At 46.0% G+C, this 20,315-nt stretch overlaps 1 pseudogene; it reads right to left on the reverse strand.

Moving 5' to 3' along the window:
- Positions 1 to 13,524: 13,524 nt before the first annotated feature.
- On the reverse strand, positions 13,525 to 13,642 carry LOC134971514 (5S ribosomal RNA; annotated as a pseudogene).
- Between the last annotated feature and the right edge of the window lie 6,673 nt (positions 13,643 to 20,315).

Below are 20,315 nucleotides of genomic sequence, written 5' to 3' on the forward strand. Positions count from 1 at the left end.
ACGTGAGGACTGGTGAGATGACGGAATGCTGGGAGTTCCAGTAATGCAGGAGTTACACTGACCACTGGTTAGGATCAGTGTAATAGTTGTTAAGGAGGCTGAGGACATCAGCAATGACTGTAGAAGAATCTGAGGGCATCAGCAATTACTGTAGACGAAGCTGAGAGCATCAGCAATAACTGTAGACGAAGCTGAGGGCATCAGTATGACTGTAGAGGAAGCTGAGGGCATCAGCAATAATTGTAGATGAAGCTGAGAGCATCAGCAATAATTGTAGATGAAGCTGAGAGCATCAGCAATAACTGTAGACGAAGCTGAGGACATCAGCAGTAACTGTAGAGGAAGCTGAGGCTATCAGCAATAATTATAGAGGAAGCTGAGGGCATCAGCAATGTTTCCAGATGCTGAGCAAACTGTGGCAGCACAGTGGGATTCCAAACGCTGTGTAATGCAGTGTCAGCACTGCTGGTTTCTCAGGTGCTGTGATGTAGTGATTCTGCACAATGAATAAGTTAATGCTGTAAGATGGTAGACAGCAGTAGCAGGTTTTCCGGATACTGAGGTGCGCTACCTTGCGCAGCAGTTAAACTGGAAGCTGGTAGGAACCAGCAGAGACTCTAATGCCGTTAGGGATGTAGGACAGTCCATCTGGATCACTGGAGGACTTCCAGTGAATCTGGAGATGCCAGGATGTAGTGGCAGCAATGGCCCTTTAAATCATCTAGGGAGTCAGGGAGAGCATGAGATGACAACTGCACTGAGTCTATTACCAGCAGGAGATTCTGGAGCTTACTCCAGGCTGAAAGACACCAAATCACTGACAGCTTCTTAGTGCTGAGACCAGGAACTTATACCCAGTGCCTACAGCTGAATGGATGAGCGGCTCACATTATGCGGAAGTGAATCCTGACTGGCTCCTGGGAAATCAGCTGACTGGAGACTGTCATGGCGCTTTCCATGGAAGAAAGCAGTGGGAACTTTGGCGTGCTGCGGCCAGAGAGAGTCGCTATGGCCGCCAGACAGGGAGACGCTGGTACCAGGGCTTTAAGTGGTCCCGGAAAGGTGGGGGAACTCACCTCGCCCACAATCCCTCCCACAGAAAGGGGTGTGGCCTCACAAGGAAGGGGCATGGCCACACAAAAGTACCACCAATTCAAAATAATGCCACACAGTAGTATCCCTTATACATGTTACCACATACAGTATTAGAGCCACTTATACATATTATGCCACTGAAGAGCCCCTTATACACGTTACACCACAGAAGAGCCTCTTATACACTTTATGCCACATAGTAGTGCCTCTTATACATGTTACATCACAGTAGAGCTGCTTCTACACATTACACCACAGAAGAACCCCTTATACAGTTGACACCCCACTGTAGTGCCCCTTATAAATGTTACATCACAGTAGAGCCACTTAAACACATTACGCCACAGAAGAGCCCCTTATACAAGTTTGCAGCATAGTAGTATCCTTTATTCATGTTACACCACAGATGAGCTGCTTATAAACATTGCGCCATAGAAGAGCCCCTTAAACTATGGAAGATCCCCTCCTCATTCCTCATCTGTCCTCATCATCATCATTTCTCCTTCCCTTCTCCACACTGCACCAGCATACACACATAGGATTACACCACACTGCACCAGCACACACACAGGGTTATACTACACTGCACCAGCACACAAACAGAGTTACACCACACATTTTCCAGCACACGCAGGGTTACACAGCACTGCACCAACACACACACAGGGTTACACTGTACTGCACTAGCACACACACAGTTTTAAAGTAGTCATGATTATAAACAAACATAACTGTGTGTGTGTAAGTGTGAACAGGCAAAAGTAAAGTGGCTGCTCTGTACAAAGAGACTGGATGTAACAAGTGAGAGACTATAAATAAATATAAAGGACATCACATATCACCGACATAGCCCAGCCGACCCTGAGTGCAGTAGGAGTAGCAGCAGGTCACTAGCAATAAGGTGCCAACACATTGGGGGTCATTCCGAGTTGTTCGCTCGTTGCAGATTTTCGCAACGGAGCGATTAAGGCAAAAATGTGCATGCGCATGGTACGCAGCGCGCATGCGCTAAGTATTTTAGCACAAAACTTAGTAGATAATCTCACGTCAGAACGAAGAATTTTCATTGTTGAAGTGATCGGAGTGTGATTGACAGGAAGTGGGTGTTTCTGGGCGGAAACTGACCATTTTCTGGGAGTGTGCGGAAAAACGCAGGCGTGCCAGGACAAAACGCAGGAGTGTCTGGAGAAATGGGGGAGTGGCTGGCCGAATGCAGGGCGTGTTTGTGACGTCAAACCAAAAACGAAACGGGCTGAGCTGATCGCAGTGTAGGAGTAAGTCTCGAGCTACTCAGAAACTGCTAAGAATTATTTATTCGCAATTCTGCTACTCTTTCATTCGCTATTCTGCTAAGCTAAGTTACACTCCCAGAGGGCGGCGGCCTAGCGTGTGCAATGCTGCTAAAAGCAGCTAACGAGCTAACAACTCGGAATGAGGGCCATTACCACATACCTTACACATTGAAATGTGCTGCTTACCTAGCAGCATACATACATAGACACTGCCTCTATCATATATACATACATTCACTCTCCCATCCATCCATCCATCCATCCATCCTCGTATATACATACACTGACTCTCATACATACATACATACATACCATACTTCCATACATATATGTATACACACACAACCCCGTGGCCAGGGCACACTGTGACTACTACTACCTTCCCAGGGGAGTGACTGCAGGCAGCCACAACAAAGGGCACCACCACAACAAAGGACATCTCACCGGCACTACTTCCCGTTGCTGCTGCCACCACCTGGCTCCATGGTGCCACTGACTGGGTCGGCGCTGCTGCTCTAGCGGAAAGGGCACTGTTCCCCACTGCTGCCAATGTCCCCCAGCTACCTGGTGCCGCTGAACGATTGGTGCTGATGCTGGTGGGGGGCGGATGCTGTCCCATAGCAAGCACACCCCTTGCACCCACTAGTTGAAAAGAAGAGAAGAAGCACTTTGAATCTGGCGCCGATTGTGCGCCATTCACGGCTCCCAAACCGGCAGCTAATGAGAAGCCACCACTTGGCAGCTTCTCATTGGCTGGCAGTCTGCGAATCGTGATTGGCTCACGCCAGATTTTAAAAAAGCCGCCCCTTTGATTGGTGCTGCAGCCGGTCCGTGAGCCAGGATTGGCTGGCGGCCGCTGCCACCATTACAATGGAGCAGGGACCTGATGCTGTAGCCGGGCGGAGGCGGAACTGGTTTCGCCTGAAATTAGAGATGACGGAATGCAATTCCGCCCCGTTCCGGCCTACTTTAACCACTGGCTGGTACACAGTCACAGGTGCCGCAGCGAGCAGCAGGACACATCAGGGGAGCGCCTGGATGAAGAATCGCGCCCAAGCCTGCGATGGAGGTGAGCTAAAGCGTGGCTAGGGAGCGCAGATAACCTCCGTTTTGTGACAATCATGCTATAGTTTAAACCAGCAGTTACTCATCCAAATGGGCAAAACTAATACACATATACCGCTTTCAGTTCGCAATACCGGGTTGCACCCGAGACTTGTACACGGTTGAAACCCCTTTCAGACTGGCGGCACAAATCCGGCAAATTGCCGGGTTGGTGACGTTAGTGGTGACGTGTGCGGAGGCGGCGCCTGGAGATCAGATCATCTCAAAGGACCGCCTGTCCCTTTTAACGCCGCCTCTGCCTATACTGTGAATGGGTCCCGGGTCGCATCGACTCGGCAACCCATTCACACTGTACCTGACCCGGTAATAACCCGGGAATATCCCTGCTTTATTCCCGGGTTGAAATACCGGGTCAGATGACCCGGGAATTCGGGACTTACCACTTTCACACTGCACATCGACCAGGTTATTGTTGCGGTGTGAAAGGGGTATGAAAGGGGTGTAAACAGTCTGTACACTGACAAAACACAGCGGGCGATCAGGTCATAACAGCGCATGCAAAGCAATGCGCACGCGCGGCAGACAACAACAACGGGGATCGCCGCTCAGCGACGGGATGGCGCGAAAAATCTGATCGCATGGGCGTTCGCAAAGTGATTGACAGGAGGAAGCCATTTGTGGGTGGCAACTGAATGTTTACTAGCAGTGTTCTGGAAAATGCAGGCGTGTCAAAGCGTTTTCAGGGAGGGTGTCTGACGTCAGCTCCGGCCCTGATCAGCAGGATTCTATCGCACTGGAAGAGTAGGTCCTGGGCTGCGCACAGACTGCACACACAGAATTTTAGCAGCTTGGCATACACATAGCATCGCACACTTGCAAGGCAAAAATACACTCCCACTGTAGGCGGCAACTATCTGGACGCACGACAGCAAAAAACGCAGCCCAGCGATCAGCTCTGAATTACCCCCCAAATCAGCACATGACTAGTCCCATTACGTTATACAAAGAAAAGCAACACTATATAAATACACACATGCAGGTGTCCAACTCTGTTATGTGGTTGGGTTGGAATCTGAAAAATGTCATATAATGGCAGTTTCAGCACCAGCCGCAGCTACACAACATTGGCCCTCATTCCGAGTTGTTCGCTCGCTAGCTGCTTTTAGCAGCATTGCACACGCTAAGCCGCCGCCTACTGGGAGTGAATCTTAGCTTAGCAAAATTGCGTACGAAATATTCTCAAAATTGCGAATAGAAATTTCTTTGCAGTTTCTGAGTAGCTCGAGACTTACTCTTCCAGTGCGATCAGTTCAGTGCTTGTCGTTCCTGGTTTGACGTCACAAACACACCCAGCGTTCGCCCAGGCACTCCCCCGTTTCTCCAGCCACTCCCGCGTTTTTCCCAGAAACGGCAGCGTTTTTTCACACACTCCCATAAAATGGCCAGTTTCCGCCCAGAAACACCCACTTCCTGTCAATCACATTACGATCACCAAAACGAAGAAAAAACCTCGTAATGCCATGAGTAAAATACCAAACTTCTTAGCAAATTTACTTGGCGCAGTCGCAGTGCGAACATTGCGCATGCGCAATTAGCAGAAAATCGCTGCGATGCAAAGAAAATTACCGAGCGAACAACTCGGAATGAGGGCCATTGACATATTTAAACAATTATGAGAATGAGAAACTGCTGAGTATTGCTTACTGCCATCTTGTGGACATTGTCTGGTACTACAGACACAGCGCAGAAATTGCCTATTAATATTACAAATTTTATATACACTATATATATGTATATAGATAACCCTCATTGCTGGGCCTCAAAGAATAATTGTGCAATAAGAAAGAACAGCGCTGCTAAGAGATGAATTTTAATAGTGTGTCCTAGTATAATATAATCAAATAAGAATGTATAGAAATAATACAAATTAAAAGTTAAAACTCTATATACACTTTCTGCAGCTGTATTAAATCCAGATAGTAACATACAACAAATGTAGCAGCACTTTTAGGGATGAACGATCATGAATACACTAACGGTATACAAATGTAGATGCTTTTAATTGAATAAATGAGCTTAATGAAACCTCACAATATTAAAATGACATGATTAAAAAACCTCACATGCAGGAATATTCATAGCACATATGCAAGTGTTCCATTCCTAATTGGTAACCTCCTTGGTTGCCATATTGCAAGTCCCGGTATCAAGTATTAAATCCAAGGATTGGGTACCTGAGTCACTGGAGGGAGTATTGCACTGGGAGTGAATTAGTCCCGATCCTCACAAGGGCTGTGACAGGTCCAATAACATCCAAGGTACCGGTGGTTGTATTCTATACATAAATCAGCATCCAATTACAGGAGGTTGGTCCGGAGTGTGCTGCCTGACGCGTTTCGCTGCTCCTGGCAGCTTTATCGAAGGATAAAGTTGCCAGGAGCAGCGAAACGCGTCAGAAAATAGGCAATTTTACCTCAGCAGGAACTACAGCCAGCACACTCCGGACAGGCAGGTGTGCCATTATTATGGGAGGCAGGTGTGTGGGATTACTATGGGGGGCAGGTATGTGGCATTATTATGGGAGAAGGTGTGTATAATTACTAGGGGGGGCAGGTGTGAATAATTACTATTGGGGGCAGGCGTGTATAATTACTATGGGGGGCAGGCATGTATAATTACTATGGGGGGCAGGTGCGTATAATTCCTATGGGGCAGGCGTGTGGTATTATTATAAATCTGTTTTATTACAGTGGGAGCTAATGTGTGGTATTACTGTGGGGACAAATGTGTGGTAATACTGTGGGGGGGGGCAATGTGTGGAATTACTGTGAAGACCAATGTGTTCAATTACTGCGGGGGCCAATGTGTGTGTTTTATCCCCGTGGGGACCAATGTGTGTGGTTTTTTTTTTTTTGGGGGGGGGGGGGGGGGGTTACTGGTGGTGTGCCTTGGCAATTTTAAGATCTTGGCTGGTGTGCAGCGAATTGAAAAAGCTTGAAAATCACTGGTCTAGACAATCCAACATAATATGTATGTGTAACCCCTCCCCTAACACTCTAACATGAGATTCTTAATTACCTCTCTAGAGGATGGTTATTCAGTATCTGTGCCTCCACCCAAGCTAATTATTTAGGCTTGCCTGGGTAAGCCTTTCTTTAATAATGAATAGTAACTACAAGTCTATCTGTATCATAAGCTTATATATGTGCACATTCATTGCAGTATAATATTATACCTGTTCTTCTGTTTGCATTTCAGGATCTCCGGATGGAATTCCAAATCACATCAACATACGTGGTAATTATAAGTACATGCATTTATTTGTCACAAAAGAGTATTTGAAGGCAAACATTTCTTACCAACATAGTAAGGCAAATTACATTTCAATCCTGTCCCACTATTTCCCCCTCTAGAGCCTATACAAGTTGTTTTGCATGCAATACACAAAAATTACCGTAATATTAGTGTAAGAGTGACCCTGGTACTCAAAAAACAAGTGCAATGTCTGGGCCCTTAACTTAGTGTACACTAGTGAATACCTTGCATGACATCCAAAATTAAATGGGCAGAAAGCCCTCCACTTTCTGCTGGGTTAAATTCTCCTTTACCTATTAAAGCAGAAATGCTTTATACAGTGTAGCATACTAACATTAATCCACACCGAGACTCAATCATAGGATGAGTTGTATATGTAGTATAATGTCCTCCTCCTTAATTGTGCTAGATTCTCCACATTAAAGATAGCAGGTAATGTCTATGAAACAGCCAGCATGAAATATCCTGCACTCTGCTACAATTGTGTCTCCTCTTCTTGAAGTTCTATGTAGTCTGACAACTAGTATTTAGTAGCTGTATCCATCTCAACTGTAGCTGCTGTGATGTTTCAATTATTTGCCACACTGTAAGTGGATGCCCTGTAACTGCATAAGTCCTGGCTGTTTTTACTGCAAGGTTCCTTTTTAGTGACACAATGCAATTTATGAGGTTGCTAACACTACCTTTGTGGCTTTAGAACTGTATATGTAGTAAGCAGTGCATTTATTTCTCAGTTCAGATAAATTAGTCTTTCCACTTCACTCTCCTCTTAAGTACTTAAGCTCTTAACACTGTCCAATAGCATACGTATAAATTATATATATATATATATATATATATATATATATATATATATTTATTCACATACAGTTTGTACTTTCTGATCTATAAATGTCCCTTAGGAGTGATAGCTATCCAACTTCCGTACTTAAAGGGTAATATGATATATTTCATTGCCAACCTTTAAACTTATTGAGGCTGTACCTTAAACTAGTATCCAAGACTGGTGACTTAGGGCTCCATATTTACTTTAGCCACTCTATAATGCAGACCCTTAATGGATTCAAGCTGCTTTCAGTTACAGTGTATTTGTGCCCTCTCCTCTGCAGTCTTAACCTAAATCTCAGTCTTTTCTCAGAGGTTGATATGCATATATATATGCAATAGAGTGCGGCTGTACTGATGGATAGGTAATGACATCCAAGGGGGTCTATCTTTATTCAGCTCTGTACTGAATTTACTTTTACAAGGGCAGTTTCTTTGCTAATGTGTTCTCAGGCTCTACTTTTCCTACGTACAGTTACTGCCTCACTCTCTTTTCTGGGTCAAGGGGCAGCAATTTTAATATTTCAGTCCCAACTGTATTACATACTATGATAGTCTGTGGAACATCACACAACTAGCAGCGTAGTGCTGGACGATCGAGTCTTATAGAGGTTACAATATATAGTGACCCATATGACAATGAACAGTTTGTCCAGTTTAGGATAACCTTTACTTGTGAGGGGATAGGATTTACAGTCAATGCCCCTCAGTTACTGCTTCTTCTATACACACACTAATGTAGGCACTCATTTCTTGTATTTTATACTGCAGCTGTATATGAATTAAGCTCCTGCAGTGTAATATCTTCCTCACAGAGGGATTCTATGTGATTTGCTGAGAAGTCTACTGTGAGTACTTTGCCCCTCAGTGTGTTAGTAATGCAGTAGATTAAATATGCACTTACACTCCTCAGAAGCGCTGATCACAGGCAAACACTCCCCTGACTCCTCCCTTTGGCTTGCTGACAGGCTTGGATGAGGCTGATGCACGCTGCTATGGGCGGCGCTTCTGGTCTGTACTGCCTTCTTAGGCTGGCTGAAGGCGACTCGGCTCTGGTGTCCCTCCGTTGCTATGGGGCGGTCACTCGGCCCCCACTGCCTGCACTCTGCGTCATCATGGATGGCTGGAACGGAGCATCCTCAGCACCGCCTCCCGCCGCCCTTAACTTCAGCACGGACCGCGGCACTGCTTCTCCGGCTTCCGCTCTGCGACCAGCGGCCCCTGTCAGCTCCCGCAGCCAGGTATGCCCGGTGCCGGTGTGCTACACTATACCAGCAGCGCTACCGTAGCTCTTCAGCAGCGCTCTGGAGACACACTGTCTACCTGGGGGAACAGCAATCTGCCTCACCGCCGGCGGGGAGCTCTATTTATTCTCCCTCTACCTCCGGCTCGTGCAGCCCCCTTCCTGCCGGAGCCGCGTGCTATCCCCTAGCCGCCGCCAATCAGTGTCTGTCTCTCCCCAAGCTCGTGGTCAGCCCTGCATCCTTGCTCGTGGACCTGCTCTTCCCGCCCTGCAGGTTATTACTCCCGCAGCGCGCGTACAGCATAGGTACCCCATCTGCCGCTCTTTGCTGCCCTGCAGGCTATTGCTGGCTCACAAGGTCTCTCACTATCTTAAAAGACACACGGCAACTGCTAGGCCAATACAAATATAGCGGCTGACCTCTGTTTTTCTTGTATTACTATACAACAGGCTATAATGTTAAACTCATGCACTATATCACATTGACTATATAATTTAATAAATTAATTACAAATATTCAACCCTTTTCAAGTTCATCTATATACACATTTACACATGCACAAGTGAATATATATATATGCATTAAAACGCCACAGCATTTTCCCAATATAAATTACATACAAATACATGAATAAATATATATAACATTTCATATGTTAATGGTATAATAATCATATTACATATGTGTGTCTGTACATTGTGTTACATACACCAAACGGAGCAAATTAGCTTGCTATCTATCCAGTGAAATACGTGCTACACTTTAGTCCGAGGCGTCACAAGGGTTGGTGCAGGGGGTGACATAAAAATGCCAGCTCCTGCGCAGTGACTGAAAGCTGGGTGCTGCACTGTGACATTATTCTGCAGCACCCCTACACACCCACACAGGCCCACCATCAAGGGGGGACAGTGGGTACTGCAGTCCCGGGCCCGGACTGAGATGGGGCCCAGGTGGTTGTAGTCAGGACTCAGGATCAGGGACACAGGTCAGCTGCCTGCCAGCGCATCTACGGCAGCAATGGAGGGACAGAGGCAGAGCCGCGGTCTGCGGCCATATTCTTAATACAGAGCCGGCCGTGAGCCTATCGGAGCTCATGGACCGGCAGCCAATCAGGAGCTGCCATTCGGCGGTTCCTGATTGGCTACAGGTCCGTGAGCTCTGATTAGCTCACGGCCAGCTCTGTATTAAGAATATGGCCACAGACCGCAGCTCTGCCTCTGTCCCTCCGTGGCTGCCCCTCCAATGCGCTCTGTCCATCCGTGGTTGTGTGACCTGGCCCCCTGATGCTGACTACAAACACCCTGGCCCCCTCAAAAGGTACAGTTTGGGGGATGCAGGAGAGGAGTAGGAACGGGCAGTGGGGGTGGGGGGCCCTGCCTTGTGAGGGTTTGTTCCTGGCCCCATCATTTCTGGTGGCAGCCCTGCACCCACAGAGTGATGCAACCCAGGGGCAAACGCAGGATTTGTGAAGGGAGGATTTACAAAGAGAGGGTGGAGCCAAGCATAAGGGGGCAGAGACTAGTATGCACTCTGTAACCTGCCACGGTGCCTTCAAACAGTAATATATATATAGCAAACTGTAGCTCCCTTATGCATATGACAGATCCTCTGTCCAAACAAGAAAAACACAGGCGGCACTCCACGGACTTCCAATGAAAAAACAGTGTATTAGTCAAGCAAAGCACATCTTACATTTGGACGTTTCAACACCGCGCAGGGTGTTTTTTTCAAGGACACATGCTGTGAAGCATGGAAGAGGAGGTGTGATGGTGTGGGGTGCTTTGCTGGTGACACTGTTGGTGATTTATTCAAAATTCAAGGCACACTTAACCAGCATGCCTACCACAGCATTCTGATGTGCCATGCCATCCCATCTGGTTTGCGCTTACTGGGACTATCATATGTTTTTCAACAAGACAATGACCCCAAACACACCTCCAGGCTATGTAAGGGCTACTTGACCAAGAAGGAAAGTGATGGAGTGCTGTGTCAGATGACCTGGCCTCCACAATCACACATCCTAAACCCAATTGAGATGGTTTGGGATGAGTTGGACTGCTGAGTGAATGAAAAGCAGCCAACAAGTGCTCGGTGTGATGTTAGTGTATTAGAATGCCTAATATTTGTAGACACTCCCTTACTAATCTGTTAAGCCTGAATCTTCAGTGATGGTCCCTAGGACCAGGGGGATGCTGGGAAGTGGGTGGTCCAGCGTGCAGTGTGTCTGGAGTTGGTGATGGAATAAACAGCACAGCAGTGAACTCACATAACTCTGTGTCCTGATGACTGGATTTACAAACATATGAACAAAACACTCGGTACCTCTGGGAACTCCTTCAAGACTGTTGGAAAACCATTCCAGGAGACTACCTCATGAAGCTGATTGAGAGAATACCAAGAGTGTGCAAAGCTGTCATCAAAGCAAAAGGGGGCTAGTTTGAGGAATCTACAATATAAAAGATATTTTGATTTGTTTAACACTTTTTTGTTTACAACATAATTCCATATGTGTTCTTACATAGTTTTGATGTCTTCAGTATTAATCAACAATATAGAAAATAATTAAAATAAATTTAAACCATTGAATGAGAAGGTGTGTCCAAACTTTTGACTGGTACGGTGTATATACAGTATATATATATATATATATATATATATATATATATATATATAAAACGAAATAGAGGAAATGGCGCCAAGGGAGTTATATCAACGCCCTACCTAAAAACGGACCCTTACAGTACTCTCCGGATAAATTACGTCAGATAACAAATACTGACATAAAAAATTATTAAAACAACATATAAACCCGACACAAATGTTCATAAGTATACAGAGTTGATACATTTACATTTGTCGCACAATTTGAACAATCAGTTTGTAGTGATGAGGAAAAAGCGTAGATATATCACTACGATTTCCTCCTTCTCCTTATTGTAGATTCGGAGGTAACATCAGATAATAGATAGATAAATAAGCCAACGCGTTTCGTCTTGTTCCAAGACTTCATCAGGGGTAAAATCTCTTCATTTCAGAATATATTGTCAGCACATAAAAGGTCATTCAAAGATGTATGAACAACGTTTCAATATTTCAATGGGACTTGATTGATACAGTGAGGACCATACCTCATATATCATCAGCTTGAGTCTGACATTCAGATATTCGAATATGGGGAAGATTCATATGTGTATAGAATCTAACTGGTTCACAAGCATAAGGAACCTCATCGGTCAGCAGCTTGAACCTGACACTCAGAGACTCAGAAGTAAAGGCAATTCAAATGGGTATAATGTCTAACCAATTTAGAACACGTGGTAGACCCTCCAGTAGTGCAGTGCTGACAGCCAAGTCTCTGTATTAGATTTTTAGGGGTACACCCAACCCCTAAAAATACAACACTGGTATAGTATTGTTAAAAAGATAGAAAAGGGAGGGATAGGGGTACCGGCGACAGGTGTAGCTAAAACAAGATTTTTGAGACACAAAAATTTTTTTAAGAGACAAAAAGATATAAAATTATAAAAAAAATGTAATATACATAAGAGTAAAAAAGGGTTTCAATTACAAGTAAAAAGACTTTTTACATATAAGAGATCATACGAAAAAAACATTAAAAGGATAGGAGATCAAACTTAGCTTAAAATCAGTAGGAGGTCAGTACAGGAAACCCAACGCGTTTCGTCTTATCAGACTTCTTCAAGGGGTAGGGATAGAATGAGACTACATGTCTATTTATACCCCTAGTACTTAATTCTGGGGTTGTGACATCATACTAGATCATGTGGTACAATTATGCAATCCACATTATAAAAGTACTTAAAAAACTACTTAAAAAACACAGCTAAATTGGAAACAGATTCTTATACATTCAGTGTTTGCAGAAACGAGTAGATTACAGCATAATAAAGAGGTTTAATATGTTTAGAATGTAAAAAGCGGGCATTTCCGCCACACTTCCGGTGAAGGAGGTCTCCACTTAGCGCTTCCGCCCCACTTCCGGTGACGTCTCGCGCATGCGCCCACGGTAGGTCCCGGCTTCACTGATTCTTCTGCGCATGCTCTGTCTTGTGAATGGAAGTTTTGGCTCTTAAGTGCAAATGGTGCTGTCCATTTTGTGTCAGGTTCTTTCACATGATTTTCAGTACGGCTGCGGCGGCCATCTTTAAGTGGACCCAGGAGACAGTTCTCGATCCCCAGCATATCGGTATCCATGGCAACAGTTTGACATATAAAAAATATAGAAACAAGTGGTAATACCACAGTCTACTAGATTTGTACATATTTAAAACATATTTAGAACAGCGGTTTCTATAGCAACAGCTTCAGGAAACAACAACAAAGAGGGGAACACGCTATTTAATGATTTATATTATAATGAGAGCTACCAATCTAATGTTTAAGAGTGCTTGTGCAACTTAATGAGTGAGATCCTAAGTGACACTAACTAAATATGATAATAATAAGAAATAAAATTAATAAATATAATAGAGCTAATATTAATAGTATAAAATAAGGAATGGTGCGTGCATTAAGAATCGTGTTGTCATCCCTATGGACCAATTATAGTGATATTAAATTACCAAGTTATTTAGGACTAGTGTATATTAGTGATATTAAAAACTACGTTTCACCATTATAAAATGGTGCTAATTGTTTGGTCGGTATTCATTGCACATCGCCCGTCATCGTTACAGTACCCGATATTCCCAGGTAGTCCCCCTTCCTGGTACTGATCAGGCCCAAACACTACTTAGCTTCCAAGATCAGACGAGATTGGGCGTACCAGTGTGGTTTGACTGTACGCGAAAAATGGGGTGGACATCATAGCACCGGAGACCAGCCAGTTAACGATTTTAATCATGAATGTGCAAACAGTGCATTATTATATATTACAAAGTGAATAAAACAAGGTAAAAAAAAAAAAGAGTGGTGAAGGATACTACATCTTATAAAAAAGGTGCAATTTCGTATCCTTCATTCAGGCCCGCTGGGTGTAAGGTATGCAGCTGGAATATCCAGTACATTTCTTGTCTGGAAAGTTTATTAGCGAGGTCCCCTCCTCTTTCTCCCAGGACAACGTGTTCAATAGCCTTGAATGTGATGTCCTCTGGATTGGAATTGTGCTGTAATAGAAAGTGTCTGGAAACCGCATGGCTTTCCACTTTATTCTTAATGTTCCTTATGTGTTCCTGAATACGTATTTGTAGGGGTCTTTTTGTCTTCCCCACATATTTCTCTAACGTCCTAGTGGATGCTGGGGACTCCGTAAGGACCATGGGGAATAGATGGGCTCCACAGGAGACATGGGCACTTTAAGAAAGAATTTAGATTCTGGTGTGCTCTGGCTCCTCCCTCTATGTCCCTCCTCCAGACCTCAGTTTGAATCTGTGCCCGGACGAGCTGGGTGCTGTTCAGTGAGCCCTCCTGAGCTTGCTGTAAGAAAGTATTTTGTTAGTTTTTTTAAATTCAGGGAGCTCTGCTGGCAACAGACTCCCTGCATCGTGGGACAGAGGGGAGAGAAGCAGCCCTACTCTCTGAAGCTAGGTCCTGCTTCTTAGGCTACTGGACACCATTAGCTCCAGAGGGATCGTACACAGGATCTCACCCTCGTCGTCCGATCCCAGAGCCGCGCCGCCGTTCCCCCTCGCAGAGCCGGAAGACAGAAGCCGGGTGAGTATGAGAAGCAAAGAAGACTTCGAAAATCGGCGGCAGAAGACTCCGGTCTTCACATGAGGTAACGCACAGCACTGCAGCTGTGCGCCATTGCTCCATACACACCTCACATACTCCGGTCACTGTAAGGATGCAGGGCGCAGGGGGGGGCGCCCTGGGCAGCATATGGACCTCTGTTGGCAAAAGTGAACATATATACAGTTGGGCACTGTATATATGTATGAGCCCCCGCCAAAAATATATGTATTTTAGCGGGACAGAAGCCCGCCGTCGAGGGGGCGGGGCTTCTCCCTCAGCACTCACCAGCGCCATTTTTTCTCCACAGCTCCGCTCAGAAGAAGCTCCCCAGGCTCTCCCCTGCAGATCACGGTAGAAAAAGGGTAAAAAGAGAGGGGGGGCACATAATTAGGAGCTAAAAACACAAATACAGCAGCTACTGGGTTAACATTAAGTTACTGTGTTATTCCTGGGTTTATAGCGCTGGGGTGTGTGATGGCATACTCTCTCTCTGCCTCACCAAAGGGCCTTCTGGCGGAACTGTCTTCAAAAAGGGCATTCCCTGTGTGTGTGGTGTGTCGGTACGCTTGTGTCGACATGTCTGATGAGGAAGGCTATGTGGAAGCAGAGCGGGAGCAAATGAATGTGGTGTCTCTGCCGACGGCACCGACACCTGATTGGATGGATATGTGGAAGGTTTTAAATGATAATGTTAATTCCTTACATAAAAGGTTGGAAAAAGCTGAAGCCTCAGGACAGTCAGGGTCCCAACCCATGCCTGATCCTATGTCGCAGAGGCTGACAGGGTCTCAGAAGCGCCCACTATCCCAAATTATTGACACGGATACCGACATGGATTCTGATTCCAGTGTCGATTACGATGATGCAAGGTTACAGCCAAAATTGGCTAAATCCATCCATTATATGATTATAGAAATCTAGGATGTGTTGCACATCACAGAGGAAACCCCAGTCCCTGACAAGAGGGTTCATATGTATGGGGAAAAGAAGCCGGAGGTAACCTTTCCCCCCTCACACGAGCTAAATGAGTTATGTGAAAAGGCTTGGGAATCTCCAGATAAAAAACTGCAGATTTCCAAAAGGATTCTTATGGCGTATCCTTTCCCGCCAACGGACAGGTTACGCTGGGAATCCTCCCCTAGGGTGGACAAAGCTTTGACACGCTTATCCAAGAAGGTAGCCCTGCCGTCACAGGATACGGCTACCCTCAAAGATGCTGCGGATAGAAAACAGGAGGGTACCCTGAAGTCCATTTATACACATTCAGGTACCTTACTGAGGCCGGCGATCGCGTCGGCCTGGGTGTGTAGTGCTGTAGCAGCATGGACGGATACCTTATCTGAGGAACTTGATACCTTAGACAAGGATACTATATTAATGACCCTGGGGTATATTAAAGACGCTGTCCTTTATATGAGAGATGCTCAGAGAGACATTAGCCTACTAGGTTCTAGAATAAATGCTATGTCGATTTCTGCCAGAAGGGTCCTGTGGACTCGGCAATGGACAGGTGATGCCGACTCAAAAAGGCACATGGAGGTTTTACCTTACAAGGGTGAGGAATTGTTTGGGGAGGGTCTCTCGGACCTGGTCTCCACAGCTACGGCTGGAAAGTCAAATTTTTTGCCATATGTTTCCTCACAGCCTAAGAAAGCACCGTATTACCAAATGCAGTCCTTTCGATCACAGAAATACAAGAAAGTCAGAGGTGCGTCCTTTCTTGCCAGGGGCAGGGGCAGAGGAAAGAAGCTGCACAAGACAGCTAGTTCCCAGGAACAGAAGTCCTCCCCGGCTTCCACTAAATCCACCGCATGACGCTGGGGCTCCACAGGCGGAGCTAGGCCCGGTGGGGGCGCGTCTCCGAAATTTAAACCACAAGTGGGTTCACTCCCAGTTGGATCCCTGGGCAATAGATATTGTGCCTCAGGGATACAAGCTGAAATTCGAAGAGATGCCCCCTCACCGATACCTCAAATCGGCACTGCCAGCTTCCCCCTTAGAGAGGGAAATAGTGTTAACTGCAATTCACAAATTGTATCTTCAACAGGTGGTGGTCAAGGTTCCCCTCCTTCAGCAAGGAAAGGGTTATTATTCGACCATGTTTGTAGTACCGAAACCGGACGGTTCGGTCAGACCCATATTGAATTTAAAATCCCTGAACATGTACCTGAAAAGGTTACGGTTCAAGATGGAATCGCTGAGAGCGGTCATTGCAAGCCTGGAAGGGGGGGATTTTATGGTGTCTCTGGACATAAAGGATGCATACCTTCATGTCCCCATTTATCCACCTCATCAGGCGTACCTCAGATTTGTGGTACAGGATTGTCATTACCAATTTCAGACGTTGCCGTTTGGTCTCTCCACGGCTCCGAGAATATTTACCAAGGTAATGGCGGAAATGATGGTGCTCCTGCGGAAGCAGGGGGTCACAATTATCCCATACTTGGACGATCTCCTCATAAAAGCGAGGTCAAGAGAGCAGTTGCTGATCAGCGTAGCACGTTCTCTATAAGTGTTACGGCAACACGGCTGGATTCTAAATATTCCAAAGCCGCAGTTGGTTCCTACGACTCGTCTGCCTTTCCTGGGCATGATTCTGGACACAGACCAGAAAAGGGTTTATCTCCCGATAGAGAAAGCTCAGGAGCTCATGACACTGGTCAGGGGCCTATTAAAACCAAAACAGGTGTCAGTGCATCACTGCACTCGAGTCCTGGTAAAGATGGTGGCATCGTACGAGGCCATTCCCTTCGGCAGGTTCCATGCGAGGACCTTTCAATGGGACTTACTGGACAAATGGTCCGGATCACATCTTCAGATGCATCGGTTAATCACCCTATCCCCCAGGGCCAGGGTGTCTCTCCTGTGGTGGCTGCGGAGTGCTCACCTTCTCGAGGGCCGCAGATTCGGCATTCAGGACTGGGTCCTGGTGACCACGGATGCAAACCTCTGAGGGTGGGGAGCAGTCACACAGGGAAGAAATTTCCAAGGTCTGTGGTCAGGAGACTTGCCTTCACATCAACATCCTGGAACTAAGGGCCATATACAATGCCCTACGTCAGGCAGAGACCCTACTTCACGGTCAACCGGTTCTGATTCAGTCAGACAACATCACCGCTGTGGCTCATGTAAACCGACAAGGTGGCACAAGGAGCAGGGTGGCGATGGTGGAAGCCACCAGAATTCTTCGCTGGGCGGAGAATCACGTCAGTGCACTGTCAGCAGTGTTCATCCCGGGAGTGGACAACTGGGAAGCAGACTTCCTCAGCAGGCACAACCTCCACCCGGGGGAGTGGGGACTTCATCAAGAAGTCTTCGCACAGATTGCAAGTCGGTGGGAACTGCCACAGGTGGACATGATGGCATCCCGCCTCAACAAAAAACTACAGAGGTATTGCGCCAGGTCAAGGGACCCTCAGGCGATAGCTGTAGATGCCCTGGTAACACCGTGGGTCTTCCAGTCGGTCTATGTATTCCCTCCTCTTCCTCTCATACCAAAGGTGTTGAGAATCATAAGAAAAAGAGGAGTGAGAACAATACTCATTGTTCCGGATTGGCCAAGAAGGACTTGGTATCCAGATCTGCAAGAAATGCTCACGGAGGACCCGTGGCCTCTTCCTCTAATACAGAACTTGTTGCAACAAGGGCCTTGTCTGTTCCAAGACTTACCGCGGCTGCGTTTGACGGCATGGCGGTTGAACGCCAGATCCTAGCGGAAAAAGGCATTCCGGATGAGGTCATTCCTACGCTGATAAAGGCTAGGAAGGACGTGATGGCTCAACATTATCACCGTATTTGGCGAAAATATGTTGCTTGGTGTGAGGCCAGGAATGCCCCTACGGAGGAATTCCAGCTGGGCCGTTTCCTTCACTTCCTACAGTCAAGAGTGACTTTGGGCTTAAAAATGGGTTCCATTAAGGTCCATATTTCGGCCCTATCCATTTTCTTTCAAAAAGAGCTGGCTTCTCTACCTGAAGTTCAGATGTTTGTGAAGGGAGTGCTGCATATTCAGCCCCCTTTTGTGCCCCCAGTGGAACCTTGGGATCTTAACGTGGTGTTGAGTTTCCTGAAATCCCACTGGTTTGAACCACTCAAAACGGTGGAATTGAAATATCTCACGTGGAAGGTGGTCATGCTACTGGCCTTGGCTTCGGCTAGGCATGTGTCAGAATTGGCGGCTTTGTCACATAAAAGCCCCTATCTGGTTTTCCATGCAGATAGAGCAGAGTTTCGGACACGTCCACAATTCCTGCCAAAGGTGGTTTCATCTTTTCATATAAACCAACCTATTGTGGTGCCTGTGGCTACTACTGACTTGGAGGATTCCAAGTTGCTTGATGTGGTCAGGGCTTTGAAGGTTTATGTAGCCAGAACGGCTAGGGTCAGGAAAACAGAATCTTTGTTTATCCTGTATGCTTCCAACATGCTTGGTGCTCCTGCTTCAAAGCAGACTATTGCTCGCTGAATCGGTAACACGATTCAGCAGGCTCATTCTGCGGCTGGATTGCCGCTGCCAAAATCAGTTAAGGCCCATTCCACTAGGAAGGTGGGCTCTTCTTGGGAGGCTGCCCGAGGGGTCTCGGCATTACAGTTACTTGGTATTACAGTTATTCGGCTACTTGGTCAGGTTCAAACACTTTTGCAAAGTTCTACAAGTTTGATACCCTGGCTGAGGAGGACCTTGTGTTTGCTCATTCGGTGCTGCAGAGTCATCCGCACTCTCCCGCCCGTTTGGGAGCTTTGGTATAATCCCCATGGTCCTTACGGAGTCCCCAGCATCCACTAGGACGATAAAATAAGATTTTACTTACCGGTAAATCTATTTCTCGTAGTCCTTAGTGGATGCTGGGCGCCCGTCCCAAGTGCAGACTTCTTCTGCAATACTTGTATATAGTTATTGCTGCAATAAGGGCTATGTTATTGTTGCATCAGGGTTGAACTGATGCTCTGTTGCTGTTCATACTGTTGACTGGGTAAGTTTATCACAAGTTATACGGTGTGATTGGTGTGGCTGGTATGAATCTTGCCCTGGATTTCCAAAATCCTTTCCTTGTACTGTCAGCTCTTCTGGGCACAGTTTCTCTAACTGAGGTCTGGAGGAGGGACATAGAGGGAGGAGCCTGAGCACACCAGAATCTAAATTCTTTCTTAAAGTGCCCATGTCTCCTGCGGAGCCTGTCTATTCCCCATGGTCCTTACGGAGTCCCCAGCATCCACTACGGACTACGAGAAATAGATTTACCGGTAAGTAAAATCTTATTTTCATTTTCAGGTACATTCCAAAAGGTATATCACGGATGATGTGTTGCAATTCATAAACTCTTTTATGGTGTACTCTCTGTTGTCTTCCGTGCCACTGAAGGTTTTTCTTTTCCGATGTAGATATCTGCATATGTTACATCTTTCACACTTATAAGACCCTGTGCATTTCGGCATCGGGGTATTGCAGACAGACTTTTGTCTTAGCATGCTGGGTGCAACAATGTCCTTTAGGTTTCTTGACTTTTTGAAGATGAGTTCAGGTTGGGGCGGTAGGATCTTGTTTAGCACTGGATCCATTAAAAGGATGTCCCAATGGATTCTTAGAGACTTTCTTATCACTTTTTCATGTTGGCTGAAGGTGGTAATAAAGGCTACTGTGTCTTTTTTCTCTTTTCTAGTTTTGTATACCAGTAGTTCATCTCTATCCAGAGATCGTGTCTTTTCCATGGCTTCATTTGGAATAGACCCAGGGTATTTTTTATCCTCGAATCTTCTCCTATAGACTTCAAGTTGGTCTTCGCAG

The sequence above is a fragment of the Pseudophryne corroboree genome, chromosome 11 (assembly GCF_028390025.1).
Source record: "Pseudophryne corroboree isolate aPseCor3 chromosome 11, aPseCor3.hap2, whole genome shotgun sequence".
Lineage (NCBI taxonomy): Eukaryota > Metazoa > Chordata > Amphibia > Anura > Myobatrachidae > Pseudophryne > Pseudophryne corroboree.